This window comes from Mauremys mutica, unplaced genomic scaffold (assembly GCF_020497125.1).
Source record: "Mauremys mutica isolate MM-2020 ecotype Southern unplaced genomic scaffold, ASM2049712v1 001204F_np12_obj, whole genome shotgun sequence".
In the NCBI taxonomy this organism is placed as follows: domain Eukaryota; kingdom Metazoa; phylum Chordata; order Testudines; family Geoemydidae; genus Mauremys; species Mauremys mutica.
This window is the reverse complement of record NW_025423141.1, coordinates 23960-42533: the sequence shown is the minus strand read 5'-3', so window position 1 is coordinate 42533 and position 18574 is coordinate 23960. Positions and strand designations below refer to the sequence as shown.

Sequence of the window (18574 nt, the reverse complement as noted above, 5' to 3'; positions counted from 1 at the left end):
AGGGGAGAGACTGGCTGGCTCAGGGGGGCAGGGAATGGGACACAGCCTTTTACCTGGTCCTGGCTCCAGGTTCCTCCGTCTCCGCTCCTGGGTGCCCTGGCGCCCCCTGCTGTCCATCTGTGCAGCTCATCTCTGAGGCGCTGGTTCTCCTGCCTCAGCTCTTTGAGCTCCTGGGGCTGCCAACAGGGCGGCCCGGCCCTCCAGGACACCGCTCCAGAAGCAGCCAGGGGCGGCGCCGACCGGCTCTGGAAATGGGAGGGAGGGATCAGCCCCCTAGGACCTATGGGAGAAATGACATGGAATGGGACCCAGGCGTCCGGGATGGCAATGCATGGGGCTCGCCCCTATGGGGAGGAAGACCAGGATGGGGAATGGGACCCAGGCGTCCAGGATGGCAATGCATGGGGCTCGCCCCTACGGTGCTGAAGATGGGGAATGGGACCCAGGCGTCCGGGATGGCAATGCATGGGGCTCGCCCCTAGGGTGCTGAAGATGGGGAATGGGACCCAGGCGTCCGGGATGGCAATGCATGGGGCTCGCCCCTATAGGGAGGAAGACCAGGATGGGGAATGGGACCCAGGCGTCCAGGATGGCAATGCACGGGGTTCATCCCTAAGGTGCTGGAGATGGGGAATGGGACCCAGGCGTCCGGGATGGCAATGCATGGGGTTCGTCCCTAAGGTGCTGGAGATGGGGAATGGGACCCAGGCATCCGGGACGGCAGCGCGTGGTGCTGAGCTGAGGGGACTCTCAGAGCTGTGGATGTTACTGGGGGGTCTGGGGGCTCCGAAGGCGGCCGGTGGGTCCAGGTGACCTCTGGACTCTTCCCTCTTGTCCATTGTCCCGGGGGCGGCCGGACGACTCCCCGTCCCTAGAGGGGAACAGACCAGCTCGTCTCTCTGCCCCAGCCACGTGCCCAGCGGGCGGCTGCCGCAGCCTGGGGACTTATGATCGACCCTACAAAAACATCGCGAGCTGCTCCTTCCCCCATTCCCGTCCTACACTCGTCCCCCACAGCCCCCCCGGTGCGGGGCACGCCGGGAGTCTGGTTCTCCCCCCCCGCGCGGGGCACGCCGGGAGTCTGGTCCCCCCCCCCGAGCGGGGCACGCCGGGAGTCTGGTTCTCCCCCCGCGCGCGCGGGGCACGCCGGGAGTCCGGTTCCCCCCTCCCCCCACGCGCGGGGCACGCCGGGAGTCTGGCTCCCCCCCCCCGCGCGGGGCACGCCGGGAGTCTGGTTCCACCCTACGCGCGGGGCACGCCGGGAGTCTGTCCCCCCCCGCGCGGGGCACGCCGGGAGTTTGGTCCCGGGTCCCCACCTGTCCGCACCCGGCTCACTCCAGCTCCCCCCTCCGGCCTGCGGGGAAACCTCGCGAGACCAACAGCCTCCCCTCGCGCCACGGGCCCGCGGAAATCCGAACGAGCCAATCAGCAGGCAGAGGGGCGGGGTCATAGCGAGGCACGTCCCTTTCCCCTAACTAACCAATCCGCGTCGAGGGGAGGAGTCAGCGGGAGACATACGCACTCAGGCATCAGTGACCAATCAACGGGGAGAATGGGAGCCAGCGTCTCCGCCCCCAGGCAGTGCTGACCAATCACAGCTGTAGGAGGCCAGGGCGGGGAGGATTGAGGGGCGCTGGAGGCCGGGCTCTCCGCGCTGCTGGGCTCAGGGATCCTTCCCGTGAGCCTGGGACTGGGGGCGCCTGTATGTGCTAGTAGTGCTTAGCTGCATTGCCCCATTGGGTTTGTCTACATGGAGACCCGCTCCGGATTCATTAAACCAGATTAATCCTCTATGTGGATGCCCTTAATGCAGAGGGAATGGTTTATTCCAGTTTAGTTTAATTCTATGTTCATTTCCGCTCAGAGTTAAACTAAAATGGAATAGTATCAGAGGGGTAGCCGTGTTAGTCTGGTTCTGTAGAAGCAGCAAAGAATCCTGTGGCACCTTATAGACTAACAGACGTTTTGCAGCATGAGCTTTCGTGGGTGCATACCCACTTCTTCAGATGCAAGAAATGGAATAGGGTAAGGATGTCCACATGGGTGGCTGGGTGGGGGTTTAATCTGGTTTAACTAATCCAGTTTCAGCAGAGAATCCGACATGCAACGCAGTCCCTGGCTCCCTGGAGGTGCTGTGCTGTATCCAAAGCAGATGAAACACCGCATGGAGGAGCCCTTCAAGCAGTACAAGGATGAGTGGATTTCTAGCTGCGCTGCATTTCTGCTGCGATTCTTCCCTGCCGTTCTCTCTGTGGGGCCGACTCAATAAAGCTCTGCTTGCAGTGAACCCAGGCGTCCGGTGATTCTTCCCCCTGCACCTCAGCTGGTTCAAAACTGTCACAGCCCCTCTGCAGACCCACCAGCCGGCCGGGCTCGGGGTGAGGCCAGTAACCAGCGCCTGCTGAAGTGGATTCACTCCTGTTAGCTTGTGATGCCCTCTGGTGTCTAAACCATCCCCTCTGGTTGCTCCTCCTTTAAACCTCATCCCCCAGGGGGCTCATGGCCCACGGAGACCCAGCTTCAAACCCTCCCCTGGCCCAGATCCAGACCCCTGAGGGGTTCGTCCTTGTAGGCTGGAGGCCTGTGTGTCTCCCCGCCAGAGCAGGGGCAGCCTGGATGGGGCACAGTGTCCCCCTCCTGCTGCACACCCAGCCCCCTTGCCCCATGGGGGGGGTCACTTTCCATGGCCCACTCAGTCCTTGGCTGCTCTGGGGGGGCTGCCGGCCAAGGGGCCCGGTTCTGGTCAGCGCCCTCGGCTGGTAGAGTTTGAGTCGTACGGGTGCTGCCTTCCATGGAGCCAGCCCAGCGCCACTTCACATGGGAGACAACCAGTGACCAGACCCAGCAGCACCAACCTGGGCTGGATGGGAGCCGGCGCCCCGCAGAGGGGAAAGGCCCCTGCCCCATTCCCTGCCCCCCTGAGCCAGCCAGTCCCTGCCCTGGGGCCAGATGGGAGCCGGCGCCCCGAGGGGACAGGCCCCATGTCCCATTCTCTAAAACCAGTAAAAGCCCAGGACACACAACAGAACTCTCTACCCACGTAACACAAAGCCAGACGGTCTAGATGGTGCTTGGTCCTGTCATGATTCTGTGCTTCTGATTTGTTTTCTCCTGCCTGTTACCCCGGCCTCTGGCCCTGCAGCCGGCAGGAAGCTCAGACACATGCCGGAGCATCTTGCCTAGCTGCAGCCGACCTCTCTTCTGGGCAGATCCCGCTCTGCGGGGCCAACTCTGCCTCAGGCTCCTAGCTCATCGTGGCAGGAGAGATCCTAGCGCCCGCTCACGGGAATAAGAGAAATTAAAGTTCCCACTGTATTCTGTATTCGACTTAAAGTCCAAGATTCTGATGATGGGGCAGTGTCGACGGACAGTTCCTCGACGATGTTCACGGACGGGGAAGATGAGGAAGGGTTTGTGGAGGACGAGGCAGGCGACAGCGCTTACAACGCTGGTTTCCCGGAGAGCCAGGATCTCTTCATCACCGTCACGGAGATCCCCTACCAACCCTCCCCGGCCATGAACCCGGATCCTGAATCAGGGGAAGGAGCAGTCGGTAAGTGCTTTAACCATGTTCACTTTTATTATTAATGTAACAGGAATCTTAAGTGTGTGAAAAGGAGGTCTCTCTATATATGGGGATAGAACAGAAATCCTCCAGGGAGATCTCCACGAAGCTCTCCTGGGGTTACTCGAAAAGCATCAGCAGGAGGTTCCTGGGGAGAGCTGCCTTATTGGGTGCTCCGTGGTAGCACACTTTTCCGCGCGAGGCTTTCATTAATTACTCATGGAGCACTGCCTCCCCGAGCACGGCTGCATCGGGCCCTGGTTCGTGCTAGCTTTCACGCAGCATGCGCTCTCTATCTCCTTCAGTGACCGTCCTCAGGGTGATCTCGCTCGGAGACTCCTGCATCTATTTAGGGTAATTACTGTAATTTTACGCCTGGTCCAAGGTATGTTTAAAAAATCTCCAGACAGACGGCATAGCAGAGACTCAGCACGCAGCTGCGTGACGAGCATAACGGAAAGCCAAAGAATATCATGGACGCTCATGGAGGGAGGGGGGACTGAGGACGCAAGGTATCCCACAGTTCCTGCTGTCTCCGCTAAGCATTTGCATTCTTGGCTGAGCTCCAAATGCTTCTAGGGTCTAACACAGTGTCCGCGGTGGCTCAGGGCATAGCTCGGCAATTTACGCACACACACCCCCACACCCAGAAGTGAAAGGGGAAACGGTCCTGTGTTGACTCTGTTAGATGTCACCGTATCCGTAATGAATGCTGCAGATACATGCGATGCTGCAGCACTGAACAACGACATCCTCACTCCCCCCCCCGCCATGGGTGGCTGACGGTGCAGTATGACTGATATCCATCGTCATCCTCAGCCCATTGGCACATGGGGCAGTGCAAAAGGACTGGTAACCATGCGTACTAGCATCGGTCAGGTCAATCAAGGGCGCCTGGCCCTAATTTTTCCTGGTAGATGGTGCAGTATGGCTGGTAACCGTCCTCATCATAGCAACAGGGGGCTGAGCTTCATCAGCCCCCACCCTTCATGTGTAAAGAAAAGATTCAATTGCCCCTGGACTAGCAGCAGGATGATGGTCTCCTTCATCCACAGTAATTAATGTCCTGCCTGGACTATCATTGCAGCTGGAGGCTTCCTTCCACTCATTTCTCACAAACAAGTCCCTGTGTCTTATTCCTGCACTCTTTATGACTTAATCACACAAGTGGTGGGACAATGGTATGGTAGCCCAGGAAGGCTGCGGGAAGGCCGGAATGAGCAGGTGGGGTTGTTTCAGGATCACCCACTGTGAATAGCATTCAGCTCAAAATTTATGTATTATCGGACACAGAGCAGCTGTGCTCTCTGGTTCTATGATACAGAGGTTCTCTAGTACACTTGCCCATATTCTAGGCAGGACTGATTCTATTTTTAGATACCAAAAAGGAGGGATTGACTCAGGGAGTCATTCCCAATTTTGGCTTTTGCGCCCCTGGCTGATCGGCCAGGGGCACTTATGACAGCACCACATGGTGCAGTGCAAAAGGACAGGTAACCATGAGCATCTTATTACCGTCTTCTTACCAATTCATGGTATGGTAGACAGTGCAGTATGCCTGGTAACCATCCCTGCTGTCATGCAAAAGCAAAAGCATGCTGCCGTGTAGCGCTGCTGGCCCGCCTCTGTCAGCGGCATCTAGTACACATACGGTGACATACACAAAAGGCAAAACAGGGTCCATGGTTGCCACGCTATGGCGTGTGCAAGGGCAATTCCGGGAAAAGGGGCTCGATAAGATTGTCTGCCGTTGCTTTCCCGGAGGAAGGATTGAATCGTGACATTTACCCAGAATTCATCGTGAAAATGATTTCTGCCCCACCAGGCACAGGGGTCTCAACACAGAATTCACAGAGACAGGCTAGACTCAGTTATTTGTTCGCAAAAATGTATCTTTGCAAGGAATTCACTCGCTGTTTCCCATCTCACAGCTTCCATTGTCTCCAGACCTGCCACAGCATCCACCTCGCAGAGGCTGGCAAAGATTAGGTGGAGAAAGAAAAAGACAAGGGACAAGATAGTCGATGAACGTATGGGCTGCTACCTAGCCAAGGCGGACCAGCAGAGCCAGTGGAGGGAGACCGTCTCTCAGTACCAGCGATCACACAGCGAACGGGAGGAGAGGTGGCGTGAGGAACACAAGCAGGCGACTCAAACGCTGCTTGGACTAGTGAGGGAGCAAACGGACACGCTCCGGCGCCTTGTGGATGTTCTGCAGGACCGCAGGAGGACAGAGCCCCCCTGCAGTGTATCTTCAACCGCCCTCCCCCGCCACAAAGTCACATACCCCCCTCACCCAAAATAACCAGGAGGAGGGGCGCCCGGGGCCGTCAATACTGTCAGTGCACCCCAGCAGAGTGCTCAAGTACCCAAAAGCTCTCATACCCTACATTTTCAGAAGTCCTTCCCTTCCTGACTCACACAAGTCCCAATCCCAGTCCCATCACCTAACTGTCTACTTAAGTAATAAAAATACTTTGCTGTTAATTAATGTTTCTGATTTTTTTTTCACAGAAGACTGTGTTTGAATGGGGTGCGGGGGAAAGGGGGTTGTTAATTGCATAGGACAGGCACCTTTCCCACGGTACAGACACGGGGGAAGGATCAGCAGCGGGTCACACACACAGTGCAGTCAGTAGGCACCATGGTCGGTATGGGAGGTGGTTTCCAGGTTCTGAGTGGGCGGTGGGGATGTGACTTTGTAGCGGGGGAGGGCGGTTACAGATCTTATACAGCGGTCCTTGTCCTGGACCGCAGAGTCACGCAGCAGAGGAATCTGTATCCGTCCTCCTCCGCCACAAGGTCACATATCCCCCCGCACACAGAATTCGAAAAAGAGGGATGGCAGGCTCCGTTGAAAGAAGCATTCCGGCACTGCGGACCGCTGTAGGAGCAGGAGCCTGTCATTTCTTGAGTTTAGAGGCGGTCTTTACATCAGCGCACACCCTACCCAACACAGTCTGCGTCCCAGTGTCAAGCCTTTAACGAAAAGTCATGAATAAAGAAACCTCTCTTAAGTAACAGTGGGACATGTATTTTATTTTTACACGTGTGTTGGAAGTGGGGGAAACTGGGTGAACGGGGTATGTAACCGAAGAGGAGAGTCAACAGTAACTGGGTAAAGAAACAGGGGCACGTTCAGCTTCTCTGTAAAAAAACTGACCAGCCACAGGTCACGCTGCTCGCTGATCGCTGGGATTAGAAGAGTTCCTTGTCGCTGTCCCAGGCGCCTGTATAGGGCTTCATGAGCAAGTGCATTAGCGGGCAGGCTGGGTCACCTAGGATGACTATAGGCGTCTGCACATCCCCAACAGTTATTTCGTGGTCCGGGAAGAAACTACCTTCCTGCAGGCGTATGCGCAGCCCACAGTTCCTGAGAACACACGCATGACGAACCTTGCCCGGCCACCCGACATTCATGTTGGTAAAACGTCCCCTATGGTCCCCCAGTGCTTGCAGCACCATTGAAAAGTAGCCCAATTGCTCAGAAGCTGACTGTGGAAGAGGTGGACGATAAAGTGCGAGGAGGAGAAAACGGCGATGATAGCAGCGGGCTCCATGCTTGCAGTGATGTGGCATCCGCGCTATCACTGACCAGAACAGTGCATGAAGAGATTGCCCGCAGGCGCTTTAAGGGAGGGAGGGAGGGATGGCGTGATTGACGGTTCAATGACGACAGTTACCCAAAACCACCCTCGACACATTTCTCCCCCCAGCAGGCATTGGGGGCTCTACCCAGCATTCCAATGGGCAGCGGGGACTGCGGGAACTGTGGGATAGCTTCCCACAGTGCACCGCTTCCAAAGTCGACGCCAGCCCCGTTAATGTGGACTCAGAAATTCGAATTACTGTATTTAGTGTGGATACACAAATTCGACTTCATAAGGTCAAATCCACAAATTTGACTTAAGTAGATTCGAAATAGTCTTGTAGTGTAGACAAGGCCTCAGATATTAGAATCAGATATTTCTTCACAGCTTTGAGGCAAGAAAATTAATGAAGTCTTGCTTTTTCCAGACTGAAATACCAAGGGTAAGTAAGGGACAAATGTTCCGAAAAAGAGACCCTAAATCTGCAGGGAAAATCATACAATTTGCATTCATAATTTCTGCAATTGTGAGTAGTTTGCCATTTGATTGGCCATAAATACACATTATTTGCCAATTTTACGGCTGCCTGAACTCAAACAAATTCTGGAGAAGGTTTAATTCTGCTGGGTTTGAAAACAAACCGACTTTAAAAAAAATGTACTTTCTACTGTGAATTAGTTGGCTTTTTTGGGTTTTGTTTTTTTAACTAACACATTTTTAGCAAAAATGTTGGGATTTTTCTCCAAAACTTTCCTTTTTTCCCCTCAGAAAGTGGCTAGATGTTTCCAAACCAAAACTGGTTCCCAGACTTACACTTTGCATCTAATTGCCTTAAACTAAATTGCAGAGACAGTCAGTGTAGCAAGCCCAGCAGGGTTCCCTTGTGTAGACGCAGCTGATGCCAACACCAGGAGCTTCTCGGATGGTACAACGAACACCACCTTCCGAAAAGATGTTAGTGAACCCGCCGGAAGCACTCCTCTGTCGAGACAGTTGTGTCTGCATTGGGGGTTTTACCAGCACAGCCATGGTGTGTGTGTGCATGTGTGTGCGTGTGTTGTTTTTACACCCTGCCCAACACAGCAATGCCCGTAGAAGTTTTAAGCATAGATCAAGCTTCACACCAGTTACTCCTAAGCCAGAACAAAGCGCATCCACACAGGGGTTGCAATGGTTTTACTCCACCCCGTAAAAAACAATGTAAGTCTTGTCTACACTAGGAAGTTGAACTGCTTTAGCTCATCCCGTCTAGCTATCCCCCTGCAGTGTGGAGGCAGCTCTACTGGCATGTCGGTGCCTGTTCCCACAGGGGAAGGGGACTAAGCTAAACCAGTAAAGGCCCCTTCACACCAGTATAACTGTTTGCACACAGGGGGCTGCGCTGGTTTCTCTGTGTCAGTTAACATGGCACAGCCCTGGCTGGGGTTGGCACCTGGCTGTTTTTTCTCCTGCTGGTTGCCATGCGCCAGGGTGTTTTCACTCATAATCCCAGTGGCCGCGCAGGGATCTTGGGAGGAGTGAGCCGGGTCACGTGGTGGAGAAGGGAGGGCGGGACGCCAGGCTCACCAGCAGGGAGAGTACAGAGTGGGTACGGGGGTGCGGAGATGGGGGGTTGAGTCCCAGGGGTTGTCTGAGAGGAAGCAGAGGGTCAGGATGGTGGAGGTGAGGAGCAAAGGCTATTTTGGGGGAGGGGGTGTTGGATCTTGGAGATGGCAGCCCAACTAACCAGCCTTGTAGCCTGGTACAATTCTCAAGCGTAGAGGGAAACCCATGCGCTCACCGCAGCCCAGCCTGGGCCTTCAGCTTTTGAAATTGTGGCCTTAAAACTCAATTGCTGCTGCCTCAGCGTCTGCCAGGGCTCTGAGGCTGGAACCGCCCGACTCTAACTTCCCAATGAGACCCTGGAGTTCCCCTGCGGCCAGGAATCTCGTGCCAGCCTCGCCTCCTGGGCTCATTAGGGGCAGCACCTGCTGGACGACCTCTCTGAGGATGTTGGCCAGCTCCTCATAGATCAGCAGGTCCTCGGTGAGCCTCTTAGCCACACAGACCTTCCCTGCTAGCCCGTTCACCAAGGTGGTACATTTCCTCAGCCCGTCCTGCAGGGTGACGATCTCCCCCTGTAGCACGGCCAACGCCTGTTGCTCCACGTCGATCTGAGCCAGTCGCTGCTCATTGGCCGCGATCTCGGCCTCCACCTGCCGCTCCTGCTCCTCGTACCTGCAGACTTCTGCTGCGTAGCTGGACGCTTCGTTTGTGTGTCGATTAACGGCCTCCTGGGCCTCGCGTGCGGCTTTCTCAGCAGCATCCAAAGCTACCTTCCCACAGCCAACCATGATGGAGCCTGGTGGAAGCCAATATAACTAGGGGTGGGATGATGATAATTACTGGTATCACACTAGTGCTCGGAGGCCCTGACTGAGATCGGGTCCCCCCATCATGCCAGGCCCTGCACAGACACCGCCCAAAAGAGATTGAGGCGCCATCGCGCTCGGTGCTGCACATCTCCCCACCCCCGACCAAGTTTGGGGCCCTGTCCAGCAGGTGCTGTGCAGACACCCCCCCCCCAACATGCCAAGTGCTGGAGGGGAGGAATAGCTCAGTGGTTTGAGCATTGGCCTGCTAAACCCAGGGTTGTGAGCTCAATCCCTGAGGGGGGCATTTAGGGAAGTGGGCTAAAAATCAGCACTTGGTCCTGCTAATGAAGATAGAGGGCTGGACTCGATGGCCTTTCAAGGTCCCTTCCAGTTCTAGGAGATTGGTATATCTCCTATCATTATGACCCCCAACAGGGTCCAGGCGCTGCACACGGGGAGGGGTCCTGACTCCCCTAGCGAGCGGCTAGTTCCAAGCCCCCCCTTGCTATGGGGCGCAGACCCTCCCACAGCCATTGGGGAGGCAGCATTTACCCAGGACTCACCCCCAGCCACTCACGGTCCCAGGCCCCTCACTAACCCCTGGGGGGGGGCGGTTGGTTGCCAGCTCCCAGCACCAAAAGGAAGGGGGCGGGTCAATAGGAAACCAGGACCCTGAGACTGACAGTCCCCAGGAGCAATGGGGAGAGGCCAACACTCCAGGTCAGCCTGATGCACAGGGTGGGTGGGCTCATGAGGGAGTCAGGAGGCCGGGGGATCCCGTGTGAGCTGGAATTGCCTGGGCAGAGGGGGGCTGAGCTGGGAGCAGAGCCGGGCCAGCCAGAGAGAACCAGAGACACGGCCCAGGGAGCAGATCAGTGCTGGGAGCCAGGGGTGCTGTCAGTTTGACACAGAGGGGGCCATGTAGGTGCGGAATCGCTCGTGTGCTCGCTCTTGGGTCAGGAGGCGCAGCCGCATGGTGTCCACCGCCTCCTCCAGGCCTGCCTGCTGGCTGATTTCCACCGTGCAGTCATTGGCCTGTCGGGGGGCAAGAGCAGGGTTAGGGGACTGGCTAGGATGGGGGTCCAGGAGTGGGGGCAGGGGCTGTTGCTGGGGCACACCCCAGTGAGGGGGCACAGGTCAGGGCCTGCAGAGTGGTACATGGGGGCAGCAATGCAGAGACCCTGGGTAGTTGTGCTCAGCCAAGGGGAGAGGGCAGCAGCCTGCGGGGGAGTTCTAACTGCAGGGAGCTCTGGGGGAAGCCACCCCACGGCAGCGTGGAGGGGCTGACTGCTCTCCCTGGGGAGCAGGGTACCCTCCTGAGGCAGCCTGGGTCCAGACACTCACCAGCTGGAGCGAGGCCAGCATGGAGCGACACACCTCGAAGGCCGGCTTCCCCGCCACCAGGCTGGCGAAGGAGTGCCACTCGCCCAGCCGCCCACAGCTCGCCACCAGCTGGTCCCCGTAGCTGTGGATGTCGAAGGCGGCTCGCTCCTCCTGCGCGGGAGAGGGGGAGTTAGCACTGGGCGCAGTGTCTGAGGGGCCAGGCCAAGCCCCACTCACCCATGGCCACTAGCTGGGGGAGCGGGGGAGGACCCAGGCAAAGGACAGAGATAGTGCGCAGTGCCTACCAGCACAGGGAGTGAGCTACAGGCAGCCCCTGCCCTAAGCCTCGTTACAACTCCTTTAAATCACTTGCTCTTCCCTTAAATCACCATTCCAAATATCCTCCTGAGTATTTGAAATCCCCATGCTTATGCTTATACTTACTCCTTCCTTCCACTACACCCTCAAAAGTTTCCAACCTGTTTTCCAAGCTCTCTGTCTGTTGCCTGCCCGCCTGGGCCCGATCCTTTTTTTTTTTTTTTTTTGCTGAACCGTTTCTTTCATGGGCACCAACTTGTTCCACTACCAGTTTAGCTAGGAGGGTGGGCTTCTTAACTAGCCCCCACCCTTCTGGTCTTTTCCCTAAAACATTTGACTCACAAGACTACCCGAGTCCTCCCTTGTGACGCTTGTCACCTGGGCAAAACGCATGGCCCACTGGCGTTTAACTATTTAATTTCCTCTTGTAGCAAACACACTGCTGTTACGGCGTATGCTGAGCACAAATGGTTAAATTTTAACAAGTCCCTAAAGGACTGGTACTTGCTTAGCCAGGGCTTCCCTTTTTAACTGGAAGTCCTGTCTCAAGGCCTGCAACTTGCCCTGGGCGCAGGTTTGAGTTGCTGCCTGGTTCATGATCTATGCTCTTAATTGCTTAATTCTAGTTATCAAGTACACATCTTTCCTTTTCTGCAACTACTGTATGGCCCAGTCCTGCTACAACTGGGGGTAGATCCTTTCACCTGCCACCCTTCCTGGTCAACCAGGGTGGAGAGAGGAATGCTAAACCCTTCTCCAGTTCTCAGACTTACTGCAGCTGAGAGTGGGCACACCTTTAATTATGAAATCCTCAACATATAACACCAACAGTACCAAGCAAAACAAACATAAAATAACAAGGATAAAACAAATAGATGGTGTAAATTTTGCAAGGCTCCCCCATTCTCTATTGCTCACCAAACTGTGACAAATTTCTGTTACCAATTTATCCCTCATGTCAGGTGATCAGGCTGACACTGCAGGACGTTGTGGGAGGATAGAGAAAACACACCATATAACCAAATTTTAAAGCTTCATTAAAAATAATAAAACAACAATAGAAAGTGTTGGGAACGCTTCCACATCACTCATAAAAAATATGAATGCCCCATACTTACACATATCCAGACTGGCCACGTCTGTATATAACATTCAGAAAAGGGGAATAGGTAGACGGGAGATTATCCTGTATACAGCTTGTTCAGAATTTCCAACATGCTTCCGCTCTTGGGACGGCTGTTCTTTTACACCCTGGAATCTCCTGCCTGTGGCTTTTCCAGTGTTACCAAGCCACACCAGCTCTGGGGTTACAAAGACTGTTGGATCTCACCGAACAGTTAAGCTTTACAAATATAATCTCAGTTCTGTAACTTACATTGCCTTTGGTTTGCCTGTCTCTATTTTTCCACAGCCAGCTGGGGCTAAAAGCAGTTTTTCTTTATACTTAGCATAGTCTGTGCTGATTCTTGACCTTGAACATGAAGCAACTTTCCCTTTATCTCTGCCAAGCTGAATTTCAAATTAACCCATTCCTAAACAAATTGCTCACACTGTGTCAGAGGCTTTTCTTTGGTGATTAAAAGCTCCTCTGAGATATATGATCTTATCTAGATTAAAGGTACCTTCTAATGGACATTGTTTAGATGGATCTTCACGCGTGTGAAGATTCCAATTCTCTAAATACCTGCAGGTTTTAGGACCATAATGTACGTACATATAATATGCTGGGGTACCCTTAGGGGGTGAGGTGGAATGTTTAGACTGTCCCTTACCCTTTTTCTGCTCACACACACAGAGAGGGTGCCCTGTTCGCGCTAGCAGCTCATAAACTAAGGATCTCTCCCTACAGGGCACTCACACAGGAGAGACTAACGAAGATGACCACGACTCTGCTACACCTCCCTTCAGCAAAGAGTGTCGGCTAGTCTCTGGGAGACGGCGCCGCTTACTCTGATTGCGTCCAGTGAGATGATCAGACTGTCAGTAGCCCACACAGAAAGGAAGGGGGGGAGAGAAGATGGGTTCACACACTCCTAGACCCGGTTATCACAGTTTCAGCTTCCAGCATACCAATAGAACAAGAAACAAAAGTACCCCTACCAAAAAGAAAAGCCAGCCCTGGGGCTGCTCCCAGTAATAGTTCAGCACGGCCCACGGACTCGTGAGTTAATGGAATTATTCATTAGTCGTGTCTGAATCTAGGTACCTTAACCAGAAAGCTTATACCCACACTCTTTTACCATTAGGGGCCCAAAGTCCCAACCCTCACTTCGAGGGCGTCAATCCTCAAACCCAGGAGGTAAATGCACTTACCGCACCCGGAGTGGCCGCGTCCGGCAGGTGGACTCCCCTCTTCTGGTACTGTCTTGCCTCCGTGTCTGCTGGAGTTCTCTATGGAGGGGGCGTAGCCGTCCCGGCCGATTGCGGCGACTCGGAGCTCGAGCAAACCAACAGCTCAAGGTGGCCACTCTCCTGAGCCGTCCTCGGCCGCCGGTCAGCACCCCCTACAGGGAGAGAAGTCCCGGCGCGGAGTCGCCAATTTGTTAGCCAAAAGGGCTCGTTTCCCCCCGGAGCTTACCTAATTACACCAAGGAGGCACGGAGACAGGAAGATGAGTACCACTCTCTTTATTGATCGGTCAGCTGAGCGGGTGCTCCTCTCGGCTAGTGCCAGAGAAAGAGACACACCCCACAAACCCGGACGGGCCTTTTTATAATCAGTAACAAACAACTTAGCCTACCTTCATCTGCGTCATTTGGTTGACCTGTAGAACCTATACATGTATCTGTTAGGGGATAATTGGGTACGCAGGATACGTATATCATTTTGTGGGGGACACAAGATACATACAGCTGTTGAGGATGCATTTATCACGATAAGGGGGAGACAGGATACATCTATTGACCCTTTGTACTAAATACTTTGGAGACTTACATGGAAACACAGCTGCATACTCTTGGGGAGCCAACATATACTTGGGGAGCCAAACAAAACTGATAATCGAAATAGCTGACATAGGTAGATACATGGCCTTCAGTCTAATGAGTTCTGTAAGCTTTCCAACACAGTTTGGAGAAGCATAACATAACTTTGGTTTACTCAGGCCTAATACGGAAAGGCTTCATTAGCACTATGATTTTCCAACAAGCATAAATTTGATAAACATATATTAATATTTGCCAAATGTATTATATGAATTTGGTAACAAGGAATTTTGCATTACTTTATATTTAACATTATTTTAAAACTCTGCTATATGGAAATAAGAAAAGCCCATGTTTCAAATATTAGTTAGTGGTTAGGATTAGCAGAGAGTGCATTTCTGTTGCTTGGCAACCATATCTTCAAGAAAGTTAGGAATAATTCCAGCTGTTGCATTCCTCAAGGGTTAAAATAATTAATTTACTGGATTTAAAGTTTTTACCTTGTTTTCTTTTTGTTTTTTGTTTTGTTCTGTTTTCAATTGCTTTATTTTTTGGAGGTTTCTGTAAAAACTATAACTTTTAACTTTTAAAACAAAAAAAGAGCCGAAGTGAGGAGAGGCGGGGGGAAAGGAGGTGGGTGAAGAACAACCTAGGAAGGTAGCGAGACCTGAGCCAAGAGAGATTAACTCTATCAGGGTCTTTGAAAGTACAGGCAGCAGCAGCAAATTTAGCAAACTGAGAAAACATATAAAAGACAAAACTTAACCAGTATGTAAAAATATTTGAGAAAGAAGGTTATATTTTTAGATATGAGCGCGGAGTGTGGTTCCGTGGGTCAAAGCAATTGGGAACCTGCACAGTTGGGAATTGCGCCCCTGGTTTTTATCCTGGTTCTGAGAGAAGATTGGGGGTAGTTACCTGCTCCTGTCTTCTACTGTGCTCTGTGAACTGTTCCATTTTTTCCTTCATTTGATTTACCAATTCAGTGAGAGTATTGTTTCCTACTCTTTCCTTCTGTGCACTCACTTGTCCCGTTCTGACAGGCACCAGTCTAGGTTCCGGTTTAAGTTTAACTGGAACCCGGCTTTTATCATAAGGTGATGGTTGCAATGCAGTGGACCCCATTTCATCTTTTAATTTTACTAGGCCCACCTTTTTCCATTTCTGTCCCCATTCTTCAGGCACAGGGTAGCTACCTGAAGCCTGCTGTTTACCACCAATATTTATAACAGGGGACGGCACATGTATTTTTTGTAGGTTCCTTACAGCTGTTTCCAGTGTTTCACTCTGTTCCTGTACTGGTTGTCTCTGGGCTGCTTGCCACCCTGCAAGGGGGGTGGGAGCATTCCAGGGCTGTGTAGCTTCTTTTGATTCTTTTAACTCTTTCTTTGTTACTGTTACTTGTCTGGCCAGCATGCCAGCATGCTGTTTAAGCCATCTCAGTGCCATAGACATGAGTTGCAAAATTCTTGCTTTTTTACTTTTATTACTATTTCTCAGAGCCTCGGTTTCTACCATCGCTCTACATATGCCAGTCCATGTTTCCCCACTCTCTTTTTTAAATTCATATGGACCCCCCTTACTGGCAATCCAGCGGGTCCAAGAGTTATCAAACTCCGTGGGGATCAAAAGGGAGGGGATCAGGGGGTTCCCTAACTCGAGGTTTTCTGCCATGTTAGATTGCGATTCTTACAGTGGACAGCTCGCTTACTCACCAGATCAGAGGTCGGGGTCACCAGTGTTGTCAGAGTGCTACCGGTGTGGTGCTCTGCTTTCTCCAATGTTGATATCACTCGGCTGCGTGCGTGTGTTCCCTCTGTGTGCTGCCCCAGCTCTGCAGGTAGCTGACACAGCAGACCCGACGAGAACCCCCAATAACCACAGAGTCTAGTAAGGTACGAAGGCACGTCGACCAGGTTTATTGCGATCTTGGACACCCTTGCAAGGTCCCAGTAGATTACTTAGTCTACCGGGCATACTACGACAGAGTGCCTCTTGGCAATGGACCCGGCTCAGTCAGTGGCGGGACTTTCCACTGCCCCCTCGGCCGGACAAAGACACCGCCCCAAGGATGCATTCTTATACACAGGTACAAACAAGTTACACATCACACCTGACATATGAGATGCAACCCCTCTACGCAGCGAGGTTCAACCTCTCTACGTATTAAGGTGCCACCTCTCACCTTGTACATGTTGGTTCGATCAAAACAACTCTATCCATCATATTACCCTTTTGCCCCTGTCATTGGGATGGGCCAGCCTGTTCTTGTTATCTGTGTGGAATGTGCAAGTATGTGAATGTCCAGCACCTTTTAGGTACGTAGCTTCTTGCAGCATCAGCCCTTCCCTTGCCAGCTTCTGTGAGCAGGGCCTGCCTCTGGCTCACAGCTTCACTTTGCTTTATGTTAGCAAAGTCTTGACCATTACTTTAGTTCAGGCCTCAGGCCTCATACTGGGCCTCTGATACCAAGGTTTATATCTTAGGGCCTCCTCTTACTACAACATTCTGCTGCCAACATGGAAGGACATCGGTGCAGGCCCAACAGAGACCCAGCTCGTCCTTGTGCCCGGCTTTCCTGGCCAGTTACCGCCATAAGCTACGAACCCAGCTGCAAAATCAAGCCACAAACTCAAGCTATGTCCAGGACTGGTAACTATGCAGCAGCTGCAAAACATCTGATGGATGTGTGTGTATATAGGTATTAGGTATAATGTGTGTGTATAAGGATTAAAATATTAGTTATTGGTCATGAATCAAATTATCATAATAAATGTGGCATCTTTGTCTTGACCCCTGAAAAGATCCTGTGTAGTTTTGTCTGTACAACAGCAGCCCATCATATAATGCCCTTCGTACTCTCAACAAACCCCATTTTAGAGCTAGTTTGGGTGTTTACCCCACTGCTCCTGTTGGAAGGCCCTTCTCAAACTTCACTTTGAGTGTTACTGTAAGGCCAGAAGGGCCCAGCATGATCATCCAGTCTGATCTCCTGCACCTTGCAGGTCACAGAACCTCCCCCACCCACTCCTGTGATAGACCCTCAACCTCTGGCTGGATCACTGACGTCCTCAGATCTTGTTTTAAAGACTCCAAGGGACAGAGAATCCACCATTGATTCTAGTTTAAACCTGCAAGTGACCCATGTCCCATTCTGCAGAGGAAGGTGAAATCCCCCCAGTGTCTCTGCCAATCAGACCCGACAGAAAATTCCTTCCCGATCCCAAATACGGGGATAAGTTAGACCCTCAGCAAATGGGCTAAACCTGCCAGTTATTAATTTGGCATTTTCTGACTTGTCACTGTTTGAGTCATGGGAAGCAGGTATAAGAGGCCAGAGGAAGCGAGGCCCCCAAACAGGATGTGGGGAACCTCCCTCTGGAGACCTGCCAGCCCGTCACCTTGGGAGCAGCTGAAAGGACCCCCAGGATGGAGCCCTGCCCGCCCTCTGCCCCGGGCCCCACTGCCCCTCGTCCTCTTCCCTCATGGCCCCACCTGTGCTGCTCCTCTTCCCACCCTCACTCCCCCCCTCTCCCCCTGAGAATCCCCCCGACCTGCCGCTCATGCCTCTCTGCCCCTTGCCCCCCACCTCCTGCCCCCATCCCAACCCCCCCACACCCCATCCCCCCGTCATTGTGTCCCTCCCTTCCCTGTCCCACCTCCTGCCCCATCCCCCCGTCATTGCGTTCCTCCCCCGTCCCAGCACTTGGAGACGGGGACACAGACCTGGGTGCTGGCGATGGGGTGACAGACTGCACGTGCCACAGCCTGAGCCCCTCCAGACGAGGGCCGGGGGCAGCAGTGGGGGGGGGGGCGCACCACACCACACCACACTCAACAGCCGCCTGCTGAGCGCTCGAGTGGTGCTAGGTCAGGGGTGGGCAAAGTTTTTGGCCTAAGGGCCAAATCGGATAGAGAAATTGTACGGAGGGCCGGGTAGAGAAGGCGGGGGGAGGCTGTGCCTCCCCCAAATAGCCAGGCATGGCCCAGCCCCCTCCCACTATCCAACCCCTCTGCCCCCCCCCCCAGCACCGCCACCCTCTATCCAACTCCCCACCCCCGACCTCCTGGGACCCCTGCCTCCTATCCAACCCCCGCCTGCTCCCTATCCCCTGACTGCCCCCCAGGACCTCCGCCTTCTATCCAACCCGCCCCCCTGCTCACCACCCTCTGACTGCCCCTTGCGAGAAATTGGGACGTGCCCAGTTCATCTCTACATTAGATTTAACCAAGGGATACTGGCAAGTACCACTATATGAACCCGCCAAAGAAAAGTCAACATTCATCACTCATGCAGGGGTGTATGAATTTAATGTGCTTCCGTTCGGACTACGAAATGCACCCGCCACCTTCCAAAGGCTGGTAAATGGTCTACTAGCAGGATTGGGAGAATATGCAGTTGCCTACCTCAATGATGTGGCCATTTTTTCTGATTCCTGGCCCGAACACCTAGAACACCTGGAAACGATCTTTGAGTGCATCAGGCAGGCAGGACTAACT

The 18574-nt window shown here is 53.3% G+C and overlaps 1 long non-coding RNA gene across 1 annotated transcript; it reads right to left on the bottom strand.

Moving 5' to 3' along the window:
• Positions 1–98: 98 nt before the first annotated feature.
• LOC123357924 lies at positions 99–1381 on the bottom strand. The gene is made up of 3 exons (XR_006575621.1): positions 1317–1381; positions 770–871; positions 99–280 (listed from the first exon to the last, which is right to left on the bottom strand). It is a non-coding gene; the product is annotated as an uncharacterized LOC123357924 (long non-coding RNA).
• Positions 1382–18574: the final 17193 nt, after the last annotated feature.